Below are 15,020 nucleotides of genomic sequence, written 5' to 3'. Positions count from 1 at the left end.
AATCCAAATATACTCTTTAAATTATTTTAAAATGTATAATGAAATTATTATTGACTATAGTCAACCTGTTGTGCCATCAAATATTAGGTCTTATTCATTCTTTCTAACTACCTTTTTGTTCACCCATTAACCATCCCTACCTCCCACAACCCCCACCATCCCACTACCCTTCCCAGCCTCTGGTAACTCTACTCTCTAACTTCTAAGATCAACTGTTTTGATTTTTAGATCTCACAAATAAGTGAGAACATGCAATATTTGTCTTTCTATGCTTGGCTTATTTCACTTAGCATAATGATCTCCAGTTCCATCCATGTTGTTGCAAATGACAGGATCTCATTCCTTTTATGGCTGAATAGTACTCTACTATGTATAGTACCACATTTTCTTTGTCCATTCATCTGTTTTTTTTTTTTTTTTTTTTTTTCTTTTTTTTTTTTGAGACGGAGTCTTGCTGTGTCGCCCAGGCTGGAGTGCAGTGGCGCAATCTCGGCTCACTGCAAGCTCCGCCTCCCGGGTTCACGCCATTCTCCTGCCTCAGCCTCCTGAGTAGCTGGGACCACAGGCGCCCGCCACTGCGCCCGGCTAATTTTTTCTATTTTTAGTAGAGACGGGGTTTCACCATGGTCTCGATCTCCTGACCTTGTGATCCGCCCGCCTCGGCCTCCCAAAGTGCTGGGATTACAGGCGTGAGCCACTGCGCCCGGCCCCATTCATCTGTTGATGGATACTTAGGTTGCTTCCAAATTTTGGCTATTGTGAACAGTGCTCCAACTTACATGGGAGTGCAGATATCTCTTTGATATACTGATTTCCTTTCTTTTGGGCATATACTCAGCAGTGGGATTGCTGGATCATATGGTAGCTCTATTTTTATTTTCTTGAGGAATAGCCAAACTGTTGTCCATAGTGGCTGTACTAATCTACATTCCCACCAAAAGTATACCAGGGTTCCCTTTTCTTCACATTCTCACCAGCATTTCTTATTGCCTGTCTTTTGGATAAAAGCCATTTTAACTGAGGTGAGAAGGTATTTCATTGTAGTTTTGGTTTGCATTTCTCTGATGATCAATGATGTTGAGCGTTTTTTCATATGCCTGTTTGCCATTTGTAGGTCTTCTTTTGAGGAATGTCTATTCAAATCTTTTGCCCATTTTTGATCAGATTATTAGACTTTTTCCTATAGAGTTGTTTGAGCTCCTTATATATTCTGGTTATTCATCTCTTGTCAGATGGACAGTTTGCAAATATTCTCTCCCATTCTGTGAGCCATCTCTTCACTTAGTTGATTGTTTCCTTTGCTGTGCAGAAGCTTTTTAACCTGATGTGATCGTATTTGTCCACTTCTGCTTTTGTTGACTGTGCTTCTGGGATATTACTCAAGAAATTTTTGCCCAGACCAATGTCCTGGAGAGTTTCCTCAATGTTTTCTTGTAGTAGTTTCATATTTTAAGATTATAGATTTAAGTCTAATTCATTTTGATTGTGCTTTTGTATATGGTGAGAGATAGGGATATAGTTTCATTATTCTGCATAGGAATATCCAGTTTTCCCAGCACAATTTATTGAAGAGACTGTCTTTTCCCCAGTGTATGTTCTTGGCACCTTTTTCAAAAATGAGTTCACTGTAGGTATGTGGATTTGTTTTTCAATTCTCTATCCTATTCCATTCATCTATGTGTCTGTTTTTATGTCAGTACCATCCTGTTTTGGTTACTATAGCTCTGTAGTATAATTTGAAGTCAGGTTACATGATTCCTCCAGTTTTGTTCTTTTTACTTTGCATAGTTTTGGCTATTCAGGGTCTTTTGTGGTTCCATATAAATTTTAGGGTTGTTTTTTCTATTTTTGTGTAGAATGTCATTGGTATTTTGATAGGGATTACACTGAATCCATAAATGGCTTTGGGTAGCATGGACATTTTAACTATATTTATTCTCCCAATCCATGAACATGGAATATGTTTCCACTTTTTGGTGTCCACTTCTATTTCTTTCATCAGTGTTTCATAGTTTTTGTTATAGCACTCTTTCACTTCTTCAGTTAATGTCTAGGTATTTAATTTTGATTTCTGGCTATTATAAACAGGATTTTTTAAAATTTCTTTTTCAGATTATTCACTGTTGGCATATGAAAATATTACTGATTTTTGTATGTTAATTTTGTATCCTACAACTTTATTGAATTTATTTAGCAGTTCTGATAGTTTTTTGGTGGCGTCTTTAGATTTTTCCAAATTTAAGATTATATCATCTGCAAACCAGGATAATTTGACTTCTTCCTTTCAAATTTGGATACCCTTCATTTCTTTCTCTTATCTGATTGCTCTAGTTAGGACTTCTTCCAGTACTACGTTAAATAACAGTGGTAAAATACTTGTTGTGTTCCAGATCTTAGAGGAAAGGCTTTTTTATTTTCCCCATTCAGAATGATAGCAGCTGTGGGTCTGTCGTATTTGGCTTTTATTATGTTTAGGTATGTCCCTTCTATACTCAGCTTTTTTAGGGTTTTTATCATGAGGGGATGTTGAATTTTATCAAATGTTTCCTGAGCATCATTGAAATGATCTTTTTTTTTTCCTTTCATTCTATTGATGTGATGTATCACATTGATTGATATGAAAATGTTGAACCATCCTTGTATCCTAGGGATAAATCCCACTTGGTCATGATGAGAGATCTTTTAAATGTGTTGTTGAAGTTGGTTTGCTGACATTTTGTTGAGGACTTTTGCATCAATATTTGTCAGAGATATTGGCCTGTAGTTTTCATTTTTTAATGTGTCTTTGCCTAGCGAAGACACAGTAGTAATTAATAATACTGGCCTCGTAGAATGAGTTTGGAAGTTTTCCCTCCTCCATTTTTCAGAATAGTTTGAGTAGGATTGGTATTAGTTCTTTAAGTTTTTGATAGAATTCATCAATGAAGCTGTTGGGTTCTGAGCTTTTCTTTACTGGGAGACATTTTTTTTTTAATGGCTTCAACCTTATTACTTGTTATTGATCTATTCAAGTTTTGGATTTCTTTCTGGCTCAATCCTGGAAGGTTACATATGTCCAGTAACTTGTCCATTTCTTCTAGATATTTCAATTTATTGGTATATAGTTGCTCATAGTAACTACTAATGATTTTTTTTTGTTTCTGCAGTATCAATGTTAATGTTTCCTTTTTCATCTCTGACTTAATTTATTTGGATCTTCTCTTTTTTTCTTAGTCTGGCTAAAGGCCTGTCAATTTTGTTTAACTTTTCAAAAAAACAACTTTTTGATTTATTAATTTTTTGTATTGTTTTCTTTTCAATTTCATTTGTTTCTGCTCTGATCTTTATTATTTCTTTTCTTGTACTAATTTTGGGTTTGGTTTGCTCTTACTTTTCTAGTTCTTTAAGATGCATCATTGGACTGGTTATTTGAAAATTTTCTTCTTTTTTTGATGTAGGCACTTATAGCTAAAAAAAATTCCCTCTTAGTGCTATATTCCATAGGTTTTTGTATATGTGTTTCTATTATTTGTTTCAAGAAATTTTTCAATTTTCTTTTTAATTTCTTCATTGACCCACTGGTCATTCAGGAGCATATTGCTTAATTTCTATGTTGTATTAGTCTGTTCTCATGCTGCTAATAAAGACATACCCGACACTGGATAATTTATAAAGGAAACATGTTTAATGGCCTCACATTTCCACATGGTTGGGGAGGCCTCACAATCATAGCAGAAGACAAAGGAATGGCAAAGGTTGTCTTACATGGTGGCAGGCAAGAGAGCATGTGTAGGGGAACTCCCTTTATAAAACCATCAGATCTCCTGAGATTTATTCATTATCACAAGAACAGTATGAGAAAAACCCACCTCCATGATTCAATTACTTCCCACCCAGTTCCTCCCACGACACGTGGGGATTATTACAATTCAAGGTGAGACTTGGGTGGGGACACACAGCCAAACCATATCACATGTATTTGTATAATTTCCAAAATTTCTCTTATCATTAATTTATAGTTTTATTCCATTGTGATCATAGAAGATGCTAGACATTGTTTCAATTTTTTTTGAAAGTTTTAAGATTTGTCTTGTGACTTAACATATGATCTATCCATGAGAATGATCCATATGCTGAAAAAAAGAATGTGTATTCTGCAGCCATTGGGTGAAAAGTTCTGTAAATATTTATTAGATCCTTTTGGTCTACAGTGTATATCAAGTCTGATATTTATTTGTCAATTTTATGTCTGGAAGTTCTGTCCAATGTTGAAAGTGGGGTGAAGTCTCCAGCTATTATTGTATTGGAGTCTCTCTCTCTATCTGTAATAACATTTGCTTTGTATATGTGGGTGCTTCAGTTTTGAGAGAATATATATTTTAAATTGTTATAAACTCTTGCTGAATTGATCACTTTATATAGTGACCTTCTTTGTCTCCTCTTATAGATTTTGTCATGAAATCTATTTTGTCTGATATAAATATAGCTCTGCCTGCTCTTCTCTTGGTTTCCATTGGCATGGAATGTCTTTTTCCATCCCTTCATTTTTAGTCTATGTGTGTTTTTATACGTGAAGTGTGTTTCAGCCACTCTGTGTCTTTTGATTGGAGAGTTTAGTCCATTTACATTCAATATTATTATTTATAACTAAGAACTGACTTCTGCCATTTTATGTGTTTTTTGGGTTTTTTTGTGGTCTTTTCGTGCTTTCTTTCCTTTCTGTCTTCCTTTTAATGAAGATTATTTTCTCTGGTGATATGATTTAGTTTCTTGCTTTTTATTTTTTGTGTATCCATTATCTGTGTTTTGAGATTATCATGAGGCTTGCACATGCTATCTTATAACCTATTATTTTAAGCTGATAACAACTTAACGCTGTTGTATAAACAACCTAACAAGTAAAAAGAAAACTAATAAAGACTCTGTGCCTTAACTATGTCCCCAATTTTTTCACATTTTGTTTTCTATTTACATTTATTGTACTGTCTATGTTTTGAAAAGTTGTAGTTATTATTTTGAATTGCTCCGTCCTTTAGTCCTTCTGTGTAAGAGTAGCTTAAACACCACTGTTACAGTGTTAAAATGTTCTGTGTTTTTCTGTATATTTGCTATTACCAATGAGTTTTGTATCTTCAGATGATTTCTTTTTGATCATCAAAATCCTTTCTTTCTATTGAAGTACTCCCTTTAGCATTTCTTGCAGGACAGATCTGGTGTTGAAATCCCTCAGCTTTTGATTGTCTGGAACAGCCTTTATTTCTCCTTCATGTTTGAGGAATATTTTTACTGGATATACTATTCTACTGTAAATGTGGCATAAAGGAATGCTGGATTTTGTTGAATGCTTTTACTGGGTCTATTGAGATGATCATGTATTTTTTTGTTTTTAATTATGTTTATGTGGTGTATCGTATTTACTGACTTGCAAATGTTAAACCATCCCTGTATCCCTGCTATGAAACCCCACTTGATTATGGTGGATTATCTTTTTGATATGTTGTTGGATTCGGTTAGCTAGTATTTTGTTAAGGATTTTGCATCTATATTTGTCAGGGATATTGGTCTGTAGTTTTATTTTTTGGTTATGTCCTTTCCTGGTTCTGTTATTAGGGTGATACTGCTTCATAGAATGATTTAGGGAGGATTCCCTCTTTTTCCATCTTGTGGAAGTGTCAATAGGATTGGTACCAATTCTTATTTGAATGTCTGGTAGAATTATGCTGGTCCAGGACCTTTTTTTGTGGGTAATTTTTAAATTACCATTTCAATCTCACGCTTGTTACTTGTCTGTTCAGGGTATCTAATTCTTCCAGATTGAAGCTAGGAGGGTTTTATCTGTCCAGAAAATTATCCATCTCCTCTAGGTTTTCTAGGTTTATGCATGTAAAGATATTCATAGTAACCTTGAATGATCTTTTGTATTTCTGTGGTGTCAGTTGTAATATCTCCCATTTCCTTTCTAATTGAGCTTATTTGGATTTTCTCTCTTCTTTTCTTGGTTAATCTTGCTAATGTTCTATCAATTTTTATTTTTCTTTTCAAAGAACCAGCTTTCTGTTTCATTTGTCTTTTGTATGTTTTTGTTGCTGTTGTTGTTTCAGTTTCATTTAGTTCTGCTCTGATCTGGGTTATTTCCTTTCTTCTGCTGGGTTTGGGTTTGGCTTGTTCTTGTTTCTGTAGTTCCTTGAGATGTGACCTTGGATTATCTGTGCTCTTTCAAACCTTTTGATGTAAGCATTTAGGGCTACGAACTTTCCTCTTAGCACTGCCTTTGCTGTGTCCCAGAGATTTTGATAGGTTGTGTCACAATTGTCATTCAGTTCAAATAATTTTTTAATTTCCATCTTTATTTCATTTTTGACCCAATGATCATTAAGGAACAGATTATTTAATTTCCATGTATTTGCATGGTTTTGAAGGTTCCATTTGGAGCTGATTTCCAGTTGTATTCCACTGTGGTCTGAGAGAGTGCTTGACACAATTTTAATTTTTTAAAATTTATTGAGGCTCATTTTGTGGCTTATCATATAGTCTATCTTGGAGAAAGTTTCATGTGCTTTTGGATAGAATGTATTTTCTGTGGTTGTTGGGTCAAATATTCTCTATACATCTGTTAAGTTCATTTTTTTCAGGGTGTAGTTTAAATCCATGGTTTTTTGTTGACTTTCTGTTTTGATGAGCTGTCTAGTACTGTCAGTGGAGTAGTGAATTCCCCCACTATTATTGTGTCACCGTCTATCTCATTTCCTAGGTCTCTTAGTAATTGTTTTATAAATTTGGGAGCTCCAGTTTTAGATGCATATATTTATTTAGGATTGTGATATTTTCCTGTTGGACAAGGCCTTTTATCATTATACAATGTCCCTGTTTGTCTTTTTTAACTGCTGCTGCTTTAAAGTTTGTTTTGTCTGATATAAGAATAGTACACCTGCTAGCTTTTGGTGCCCATTTGCATGGAATGCCTTTTTCTACCATTTTACCTTAAGTTTATGTACCTCCTTATGTGTTAGGTGAGTCTCTTGAAGGCAGCAGATAGTTGTTTGGTGAATTTTTATCCATTCTGCAATTATGAGTCTTTTAAGTGGAGCATTTAGGCCATTTACATTCAATGTTAGTATTGAGATGTGAGGTGCCATTCTATTCACCATGCTATTTGTTGTCTGTATGCCTTGTTTTTTTTTTTATTATTGTATTTTTGTTTTATAGGTCCTGCGACATTTATGCTTTAAAGATGTTCTGTTTGGACGTGTTTCCAAGATTTGTTTCAAGATTTAGAGCTTTTTTTAATCAGTTCTTGTAGTGTTGGTGTGGTAGTGGCAAATTCTGTCAACATTTGGTTGTCTGAAAAAGACTATGTTTCCTTCATATATGATCCTTAGTTTCACTGGATACAAAATTCTTGGCTGATAATTGTTTTGTTTGAGGAGGCTGAAGATAGGGCCCCAATCCCTTCTAGCTCATAGGGTTTCTGCTGAGAAATCTAATGTTAATTGGATAGGTTGTCCTTTATAGGATACCTGGTGCTTTTGCCTCACAGTTCTTAAGATTCTTCCCTTTATCTTAACTTTAGATAACTTGATGACAATGTGCGTAGGCAATTATCTTTTTGCAGTGAATTTCCCAGGTGTTCTTTGAGCTTCTTGTATTTGGATGTTTAGGTCCTAGCAAGGCTGAGGACGTTTTCCTTGATTATTCCCCAAGTATGTTTTCCAAACTTTTAGATTTCTCTTCTTCCTCAGGAACGCAAATTATTGTTAGGTTTGGTCGTTTAACATAATCCCAGACTTCTTGGAGGGTTTGTTCATATTTTCTTATTCTTTTTTCTTTGTCTTTGTTAGATTGGGTTAATTTAAAGACTTTGTCTTTGAGCTCTGAAGTTCTCTCTTTGGCTGTTCAATTCTATTTTAGAGACTTTCCAGAGCATTTTGCATTTCTATAAGTGTTGTCCATTGTTTCCTGACGTTTTGATTGTTTTTTGTTTATGCTATTTATTTCATCAAATATTTCTCCCTTCACTTCTTGTATCTTTCTTTTTTTTCCTTAGATTGGACTTTGCCTTTCTCTGGTGCCTCCCTGATTAACTTAATAACTAACCCGAATTCTTTTCCAGGTAAATCAGGAATTTCTTCTTGGTTTGGATCCATTGCTGGTGAGCTAGAGTAATTTTTAGGTGGTGTTAAACAACCTCATTTTGTCATATTACCAGAGTTGGTTTTCTGGTTCCTTCTCATTTGGGTAGGCTGTGTCTTTGCGAAGGTCTAGGGCTCAAGACTGTTCAGATTCTTTTGTCCCATGGGATGGTCCCTTGATGTAGTACTCTCCCCCTTTTCTTAGGGATGTGGCTTCCTGAGAGCTGATCTGTAGTGATTGTTATCTCTCTTCTGGATCTAGCCACCTAGCAAATCTACAAGGCTCCAGGCTGGTACTGGGAGTTGTCTGCACAAAGTCCTGTGATGTAAACCATCTGTGGATCTCTCAGCCATGGATGCCAGCACCTGTTCTGGTGGAGGTGGCAGGAGAGGAAAATGTACTCTGTGAGGGTCCATGGCTTTGGTTGCTTAATGTACTATTTTTCTGCTGGTTGGCCTCATGCCAGGATTGGAGCTTTCAGTAGAGCATTAGCTATAGTAGTATGGCGGTAGGTGGGGCCCTAGAACTCCCAGGAGTATATGCCCTTTGTCTTCAGTTACCAGGGTGGGTAGGGAAGGACCATTAGGTGGGGGCAGGGTGAGGCGTGTCTGAGCTCAGACTCTCCTTGGGTGGGTCTTGCTGCAGCTGCTGTGGGGGGTGGGGGTGAGATTCTCAGGTTAATGGAGTTATGTTCCTAGGAGGATTATAACTGCCTTTACTGTGTCATGCAGGTTGTCATGGAAGTGGGAGAAAGCTGGCAGTAACAGGCCTCACTAAGCTCCCATGCAACCCAAAGGGCTGGTCTCACTCCCACTGTGGCCCCACCCCTACAATGGCACCAAGTCTGTTTTCAGGCAGTGGGCGAGCAGGGCTGAGAACTTGCCCCAGGCTACCCACTTTGCAGCTGCAAAACCAAGTAGGATGTTTGTTCTTCCCAGGCCTGTGGAGTCTGCACACTGGATTCATATCCTTCCCTGAGTTCTGGCCAGGAGACTTCTCAATCAGTTCAAACTGTTACAAAGTTCAGCTAGAGGTCTCCTTCTCCCTGTGGCCTTTTTCCAGTGCCTCTGACTGCCCTCCACAAGGACCCCTGTGAGGCAGGGCAGAAATGGTTGCCAGGGTACCCAGTGAGTCCACAGGGCTTTTCCCACTGCTTCCTCTACCCTTGTATTTTGCTTGGCTCTCTAAATTGATTCAACTTAAGGTAAGGTCAGAATTTTCTGCCATAATCTATACCTTCAGGTTTCCTAGTGGGAGTGTGTGTTCCAGGGTAAATGATCTCCCTTTGCCACTTCCACAGTTTGGGCACTCACAGTATTTGGGGTGTGTCCCGAGTCCTGCAGGAGCAATCTGCTTCCTTCAGAGGGTCTGTGGGCTCTCTTGGCTTTCCTAATGTATGTCTGCAGTCATTCTGGAGCAATAGTTCACGATGCGAGCCTCCACATGCTGCTCTGTCCATTCAAGTGGGAGCTGCAGTCTAGTTCTGTCTCCTGTCCACCATGATCCTCTCCTTCTGATATCATGTTTTTCTGGATGATGTTGATCCTTGCAGATATTCTTCAGTGTCTGGGCACTGAAGACTTAGGTGTTCTTTGTAATCTTCTCACTCTAGGCTTGTTTGTACCTGTCCTTCTTGGGAAGGCTTTCTAGATATTTAAGAGAACTTAGGTGTTATAACCTAAGCTGTATCTGCTTTAGGAGACACCACAAGCTCAATAGTTCTGAGGTTCTTGCAGACTCATAGAGGTACTACTTTAATGGCCTTGGACAAGATCTGGAAGAATTATCTGGATTACCAAGCAGATTATTGTTCTCTTCCCTCACTTTCTCCCAAATAAATAGAGTTTCTCTCTCTCTCTCTCTCTCTCTCTCTCTCTCTCTCTCTCTGTTCTGAGCCATTAGGAGCTGGGGGTGATATGACAGAAGCACCCCTGTGGCCACTATCACTAGGAGTGTGCTGGGTCACACCTGAAGCCAGTACACAGCTGGGTCTTGCCTAAGGCTTGCTGTAACCACTCCCTGGCTATGCCCTATATTTGCTAAAGGCCCCAGAGCTTTATAAAAGCAGGTGGTAAGTCCAGCCAGGCCTGTGTCCTTCCCTTCATGGTGACAAGTTTCCCCAGGCCCTGGGCATGTCCAGAGGTGCCATCCAGGAGCCAGGGACTAGAATAAAAAATCTTAGAAGTCTATCCAGTGTTTTGTTGTATTGTTCTGCAGCTGAGCTGGCACTCAAACCACAAGACACAGTCCTTCCGCCTCTTCCACCCCCTTTCCAAAGGCAGAGGAGCCTCACCCTGTGGCCACCACCACCACAGGCCCACATGGAGTACTGCTGTTAAAGCCCAAGGGCTCTTCAGCCACCTTGTGGTGAATGCTGCCTTCCAGTGCAGTGCTAGTGGTGCTAGACACAGGGGTGCTTATGTCATACCACCCCCAGTTCCACGTGGCTCAGGACAGAGTGAGACACTCCATTCATTTGGGAAAAAGGAAGGGAAGAAAACAAGAATCTTTGCCTGGTAACCCCCTCTGGCCTAGGGCAGGTCCAGAAATGCCATCCAAGAGCCACGTCCTGAAATCTGGGACCCCAAGAGCCTGCTTGGTGCTCTACCCTGTTGTGACTGAGCTCTTACCTGGAGTACAAGACAAAGTCTCCTTTGCTCTCTTCCCTTCACTTTTCTCAAGTAGAAGGGGTCTCACTCTGTAGCCATTACAGCATGTGCTAAGTCTTACTGTAGCCAGCCAGTGTTAGAGTCTTACTCAAGGACCTCAACATAGTACCTGGGTATTGCTGCTGATTATTCAGGGCCCAAGGGCTCTTCAGTTAGCAAATGATGAATTTTTCCAGGGTTAGGTTCTTCCCTTCAATACAGCAGATTCTCTTCCGGTCCAGGGTCCTCCCTTTCCTAGAGCTAAGTCCCGGAAAGGGGGCCTCACAACTCTGACTGGTGCTCTATCCTGCTGTGGGCTGAGTTGCCTATCACAGCTCTATCCTGCTGTGACTGACATTCAAGATGCCAAAGTCTTCCATACTCTTCCCTCTCCTCTCCTCAAGCTGAGGCAAGGGGTCTCTTTTTAAGCCACAAGCTATGCAGCCTGGGGCTAAGGAAGGGGTGATGCCAACACTTCCTTAGACACCTGGCTGGTGTCTCAGTAGGTCACATGACCCCCTAGTCCACTGGCTCTGGGCCCAGTCTAGCACTAGGACTCACCTAGGAGTTGCAGTCTCTGTGGCCTAGACTGTCTTTCAAGTGTATTAAGGGCCTCAGAGTACTTTAGCCTGCAGTGGCAAGGTTTTTGGGAACTCAAGTTCGGACTGCTGAGATGGGAAATTCCTCTCTGGCTAGGGCTGCTTTAAATGCTCTCTCCATGGGTGGGCACCAATAGAGTTGGTCCTTTTTTTTCTGTTGTAATAAGGCAACACTGAATTCAATGCCTCACAAATGCTGTGATCTGCTTCTCTCACGCACGCTGAAACACTCTCCTCACCACACTGCTGCTGCCAGGAAGTGGGGGATGGTTGGTGTCGGTGATGAAAGACTGTTTTTCCTAGCTTTTCAGTGCCTCTTTCAGCAATATCAACTTAGAAGCAAGCACTGTGTGTACTCACCTGATTTTTGGTTCTTTCAGGTGCTTCTTTTGTGTATAGCATGTAGATAGTTGTTAAACTGGTGTCTTTGTAGGGGGCATGATTGGTGGAGACTTCTCTTCCACTGTCTTGCTCTGCCCCTTCTCTGAGATTGTAATTCCCACAAATGTGCCAACTCCCTGTACCTAGTAAACGGGGTGAGACAGGTGGTGGCTACTTCAAGCTCAGCCTTGGTGGATAATTCTTTTTCTGCAAATGCAGATACTCACAGAGTAACTGGTTCTAAGAGATCTACACAATGAATAATTAAGTTGCACCATCTACACTCTCTTCAGCCTACTTTGTAGACAAGAAAGCATTTTTATAGTTATTCTGTGGAGAATATTTGTACAATGAAGATTTTAAATCTTATCATCCCTTCCTGGAAATTTGGCTGGTCTGGAGCATCAAAACAATAATCAAATTCCTAATTTTTAATGTAAAAAATATAAGATGAAATAGATAACATATTGAGAAAAGTATATGTAAAGTATGTGTAATTTTAAAACAAGTAAAATGAGCAAACTCATACCTACCACACAGCTTAAGAAACAAAACAAATACAGAATTAACTACGTCTTGAAGTTACCTGTGTCTCCCTCCATCCCCAATCCCAGCCCCTATAAAAGGCAATCTCAGCCATTATCCTGAATTTTCTATTTATCAATTCCTTGCTTTCCTTTGCAGTTTTACCCTGTTGTGTGTATCCCTAACGTGCATATATATGTGTGCATATAATTTTGTAAGTTTTTAATTTTATGTAAAACATAATATTTTTTCCCAATGACTTTTCTTTAACATGTGTATGAGATTCATTCATGTAGGTGTGTGCAACTCTAATTAAGTTATTTCTGATTGTTATATACATAGACATTCTTTCTCCTATTGATGAACATTTGGGTTGTTTCCAGAACTTTGCTATAATAAATGATGTTGCTATGAACATCATTGTACATGTACCTTGGACAGTAATGGCTGGGTTATGGGTATCTATGTCTCCAGCTCTGTTAGATAATCCCTAGTTGTTTTCTAATTTGGCTTCTAGCAACGTAAGAGTTTCTGTTCCTCTACAGCCTTACTAAGATTTGATGTCATCTTATTGTGACTTTTAAAACATATTTTATGAGTATTAAATAGTACCCCATTGTGATTTTAATTTGAATTTCCCTGGCTACTAATAATGTTGAGCATGTTTCCTACATTTAATGCACATTGAGTTCTGATTTTTTTCCTATTTTCTTCTGAGTATTTGACTTTTACTTATTGATATATAGGCATTCCTCCCTTTTTAATTGTGAAATAATGTACAAAAATACATAAAACATCTATGTACAGTTTAATAAACAATTTAAAGGAAATATCTGTGTAAGGACAACCTAAGACAAGAAATAAATATTTCCAGGACCTTGGAAACCCCACATGTTTTGCTAATTCAGTCCCATCTTTTGCTCTAGAAGGAATCATTACCTTGATTTTTTTTTTGACAATCGCTTTTTTGATAGTTTTACTATGTATACATCCCTGAACAATATAGTTTAATGCGGTCCATTTTGAACTATATATTATTTTTATACTTTTGGTTTTTACTTCTTTACATCAATATTATACTTGTGAAACTTAGCATGATTTCATAACTCATCTTAAAGTGTCCAGAATTTGTGGTCCGTCTTATTTTAGCCCTACAGCTCAGCTTGGCCTATAACTCAGATTTACATGGGATTATCTGAGTTGAAATTTAAATAAACTTAAAACAAACTAATACTCATCTAATTCCACTTATGTCTTCCATTTTACTCCAATTTACAAATCTCTCCATGTTAATTCCAGATGAGTTGGGAGATTTGATTAAATTTCTAGTGAGTTGCTATGGTAGCAGATCTATTTTTGTTTTATTGCTACCTTATTCCTGAACATTTTCCATTTAGTATAATCAGTAATTAACTTTTATATACCCACACTTCACATTTACTATCTCTGAGCCATGGCCAGTTCTTTTATTTTCTTTTTTCCTTAATACCAGTAGCCTAACTATGTACCTTAGAAGAACTTCCGGTTCTTAGTATGAAACAACTAGATAAGTTATAAGTAAACAAATTTGCTGCCCAAGACCATGGTGCTTGGTAAATATTAATAATTAGAGCCCAAGGACATTGCCAATTATGTATAAGTGAGTTAATTTTTTAAAAAAATTTACTGATATTCACCTAGCTTTCTTGTTTCTGATCTTTCCTAAAATACCCTCTGAATTTAATTCATATTACTTCAGTTCAACAAACAATTATTGAGGGCCTAGGCAATATGCCCTCCCTTAACCATTAAAAAGGAAGAAAGAAGAAAAAAAATAGTGATTTCTTCTTCAATGGATTCATAGTCGATATAGTTGGATGCCCTCTCCAAATCTCTTGTTGGGATGTAATCCCCAGTGTTGAAGGTGGGGCCCGTTGGGAGGTGACTGGATCATGGGGGGCAGATTTCTCACGAGTGGTTTAGCACCATCCCGTTGGTGCTGTCCTCACAAGAGTGAGTGAGTTATCATGAGATCTGGTTGTTTAAAAATGTGTGGCACCCTCCCACCTCTCTCTTGCTCCTGCTCTCGCCATATGATATGCCTGCTCCTGCTTCCCTTTCTGCTGTGAGCAAAAGCTCCCTGAGGCCTCCCTGGAAGCTGAGCAGATATTGGCACCATGCTTCTTGCACAGCTTGCAGAACAGTGAGTCAATTAGACGTCTTTTCCTTACAAATTACCCAGCCTCCAGTATTTCTTTATAGTAATAATAGAACGAACTGACACAGAAAATAGTCCAGGAAGAAGACATATGTATAGACAACATAGGGTACAAGGGCAATAATAGAAGCAAGAACAGGTGAAAATCACATAGAGGCGAGAGAAATTCACTCTATTAGAGTTCTGTGTGTTAAGAAATGACATCACAGAAGAAGGAGCCATCCAAGATGGTTTTAAAAGATTGAATAGAAACTTTCCAGCCAAGAGAAACAGGATGGGCAAAAGCCAGCGCTTACAGTGGGTTAAGGGAACTACATGTGGTTCAATGCTGCTGGAGCTTTAATCACAAGGGGAAGCCTGAAGAGAGAGGAAGCCACAGGGAAGTCTTAAGTCAGGTCACAAAGGGCACGCTATGTGGTTTGTCAAGGAATTTGTGTTTTAGGAATATAACCTTCAAGATGTTGTGGAATTTAGATCACTAGCTGTACAGTCAGTGTTAGGATTGGCTTGACTGACAGTAACTCACTGCTTAAAAAAGCTAGTCCAGAGATCCAGTTCACC

General features: G+C 38.5%; 1 long non-coding RNA gene across 1 annotated transcript in view; it reads right to left on the bottom strand.

Moving 5' to 3' along the window:
• Positions 1 to 1,984: 1,984 nt before the first annotated feature.
• Positions 1,985 to 15,020, bottom strand: part of LOC126930090 (uncharacterized) — a 40,684-nt gene continuing 27,648 nt past the window's right edge. The window contains exon 3 of the long non-coding RNA XR_007717442.1: positions 1,985 to 11,880. This is a non-coding gene — a long non-coding RNA (uncharacterized LOC126930090). The remainder of the gene's footprint in view (positions 11,881 to 15,020) is intronic.

This window comes from Macaca thibetana, chromosome 11 (assembly GCF_024542745.1).
Source record: "Macaca thibetana thibetana isolate TM-01 chromosome 11, ASM2454274v1, whole genome shotgun sequence".
NCBI lineage: Eukaryota > Metazoa > Chordata > Mammalia > Primates > Cercopithecidae > Macaca > Macaca thibetana.
The sequence above is the reverse complement of the archived record's forward strand: the minus strand, read 5'-3'. Positions and strand labels throughout refer to the sequence as shown.